We start from the raw sequence: 3,596 nt of genomic DNA, 5'->3' as shown, positions 1-3,596 counted from the left end.
TGGATTTATATAGCTCCCACCGAATTCCTTAATAAATCCATATGTAAAAAGCATCCATTGTTTGCCCTTGATATTGAATGTTTTACTTAGAAATACAGAACTTTATTTTTTCTCAGATATACAATACTGTCTTTTTCACCTATGCTGACCCATTTCAACTTCATTGTACCAGTAAAAATACCTTTAATCATAATCCAAAATGGCTGAACCGACTAAGAAATCACATTGAAAACACAAAGCAGAGAGAATACAAAGAGAATTGATATGACAATGAAGAAAGAAACTCTCTGGTCAATAAGCAGTTATAAAAAGGATTATAAAAACATAAAACCTAGCAGGTTGACAAAAAATTAATGATTATTTGTTCTTTTTACTGTGAAGTAGATGATCAAAAACAATGGAGCCATGACTAAGACCAGATAATAAACTTGAATAATGAAATTATCTCTTACATTTAAGATGTTATAAGTACCAAGGTTTGGCATCGTCTTACAGTATAATCTACAGGGGAAAAAACAATATGTTAGAGTACATCTGGGCTTTACAGCTAATCTTTTACAATGAGTTACTTTAATATGACCTCAGACTAAAAACCCTAAGAATCAAAGATAAAATGTGCTCCCTTGCTGGAAATTACTGAACTGGCTTTCAAAGCATAATACTTAACTCCAATTATTTTACATGATAATCTTCCAACCTAGCGAAATTTTAAAGCCTCAAAGCATAGCCATGTAGAACTGCGCTGTCCAACTGTCATGTCATAGAGGTAGCTTCAATGAATAGAGTGCCGGTTTTGTCCAAACCTGTGTGGTTTGATCTAGTCCCAAAATCATTAAATGTATGGGACATGTTCCTGTTGTTAAAAAAAAACAGGATTTTTGTACTTACCAATAAAATCCCTTTCTCGCTGAATTCACTGGGGGACACAGTACCAAGGTTAAAGGCCGCTGTCACTAGAGGCTGACAATAGTTAAAAAATAAAAAAAATGTGTGGCTCCGCCCAGTGGGATATACCTTTTGCGGAGCACTCAGCTTTTCAGTTTGTACCAAGAGCAGTAGGAGAGCAGAGAAGGTTTAACACAATATGTTTCCAATGAGAAAAGTAGCCTCAAGAAGTCCAAAAATATAACAATAAATAAATAGAGTGGGACCTGTGTCCCCTAGTGAATTCAATAAGAAAGGGATTTTACTGGTAAGTACAAAAATCTTGTTTTCTTGTTAAAGTATTCACTGGGGGACACAGTACCATGGGACGTCCTAATGCAGTCCCTTAGAGTGGGAAAAAAAGAATCATAGCTATCCGAGCAGCCTAAACCACGGCTTCTTGCAACAATGGATCTGGTAAAACCTTGAAAAAGTTTGTAACGAGGACCAAGTGGCGCTTTACAGACCTGGAGGGCAGAAGCCTGATCCCGCACTGCCAAGGAGGTCCCAACTTCCCTAGTATATTGAGCAGTGACCCAGAAGGGAGGTTCCCTAGCCTTAGCAGAGTAGGCTCTTTTAAAGGCCAACTGTATCCAGCTAGCAATGGTGGCCTTTGAAGCCGGGCCACCCTTACGTCGGCCCTCAGGAACAACAAATAGGGAGTCCGACTCTCCCTATTTGGACTTTGTAGCTGCAATGTAGACTCGAAGGGGTCTAACGACATCCAAGCAATGTAAGGTACGTTCTTGTGAATGAGGTTTAGGACAAAACGAAGGAAGGACAATGTCCTCATTAAGATGGAAAGAGGAAACCACCTTAGGAAAAAAGGATGGCACCGGGTGTAGCACCACTTTATCCCTATGAAAAACGGTAAAAGGAGGTTTGCGGGACAAGGCTGCTAGCTCAGATACTCTACGAATAGAGATGATCGCCACAAGGAAAACTACCTTCCAGGATAAGACCCTGAAAGAAACTTCCCGCAAAGGTTCGAAGGGTGCAGCCTGGAGAGCGTTAAGGACCAGATTGATATCCGAAGGTTCCAGAAAAGCCAAAATGTGTTGGAAAAGAATAGATGGGGCTGAAAACTATCCTTTTGGAGCAGCCAATCTGAGTCCCTGATCCAAACCCACCTGGAGGAAAGCCAGAATTTGCAGGATGGAAAAACAGAGGGGTGAAACTGATGGGATTTACACCACCTAAAATAAGGCAACCAAGTACGATGGTAAATCCTTTGGGCCTTAATCATGGTCTGAATGATCGGTTCAGAGAAACCTTTGAACTTCAAAACCGCGGTTTCAACAGCCAAGCCGTCAAACGCAGCCAAGGTAAAGCAGGGGGGAACATCGGACCTTGGGAAAGAATTTTGTGCCGCAGAGGAAGCGGCCACGGGGCGTCTGCTAACAGGAGCATGAGATCCGTGTACCAAGCTCAGCGAGGCCAGTCTTGGGCCACCAGAATGGCTGGAATTCCTGCGTCATTGACTTTATTCAGCACCCAAGGCAGGAGTGGAAGAGGTGGAAAAAGATAAAAGGAGGTTGAAGGACTACCTGTGGAGAAGCAGAGCATTGGCTCTAATGGCCTTGGGGTCCCTGGTTCTGGTGATGTAGTCCGAGCACTTGTGATTGAAGGGAGAGGTGAAGAGATCCACGTCCAGGAAGCAGCACCGAATGCAAATGCAGTGAAAAATCTCTGGATGAAGAGACCATCCTCCGGTATCCAGGCGTTCCCAGCTCAAGTAATCCGCCTCCCAGTTGTCTACTCCTGGGATGTGAACTGCTGAGACATTTTGTTCCGCCCAACGAAGGATCCTGGTGGATTCCTTCCATACAGTCCTGCTTCTTGTACCTCCATGATGATTGAGATACGCCACTGCTGTAGAATTGTCTGTCTGTATCCTCACTAGAAGACCATGGAGACGAGACGTCCAGCAAGACAGGGCCAGGAAGATGGCCCTCAGCTCCAAGATGTTGATCTGGAGCTGGGCTTTCGAGTAGGACCAGGTGCTCTGGACTGTGAGGCAGCCCCCTGCCGGACAAACGTGTGTCCGTTGTGATGACTTGCCAGTGGAGAGTTGTGAAGGGTTTTCCCTGAGAGATGTTGGGAAAGATATCCACCACAGCAGCTCCTTCTTGACTGAAGGGGACAGATGGATCATCAGATAGAATCGCCAGCTGTAGAGATCTGGAGTGAAATTGAACAAATAGGACTGCCTCGAAGGTTGAGACTATCGTCCCCAAGACTTTCATGCATAAGCAGATGGAGCAAGGAGTATTCCTGCAGAGTACTATCATTCCCTGTCTGAGAGTGGTGATCTTAGCCTTGGGCAAGTATACACTGGCTGCCTGTGCATCCAGGAGTGTGCTGTTGATCAGTCATCTGAATCTGCAAAGACAATCCAGTGTAATGTTGAGACTGTGCATGTAGTCCAGTTTGGAAGGTGTCTTCACCAGAAGATAGTCCGAGTATGGGATAACCGCTATCCCCCTGGATCTGAGGCAAGCCATGACCTTGGTGAAGACCCTTGGAGCCATGGCCAGGCCAAAGGGAGGGCCACAAACTAGAAATGCTCTGAACCTACTGCAAAGCGTAGAAAACACTGATGTACTTGACCAGTGGGAACATGAAGATAAGCATCCTTGATGCCTATTGAAGATAGGAACTCGTCAACCTCC

Source organism: Rhinoderma darwinii, chromosome 5, assembly GCF_050947455.1.
Source record: "Rhinoderma darwinii isolate aRhiDar2 chromosome 5, aRhiDar2.hap1, whole genome shotgun sequence".
Lineage (NCBI taxonomy): Eukaryota > Metazoa > Chordata > Amphibia > Anura > Rhinodermatidae > Rhinoderma > Rhinoderma darwinii.
The sequence above is the reverse complement of the archived record's forward strand: the minus strand, read 5'-3'. Positions refer to the sequence as shown.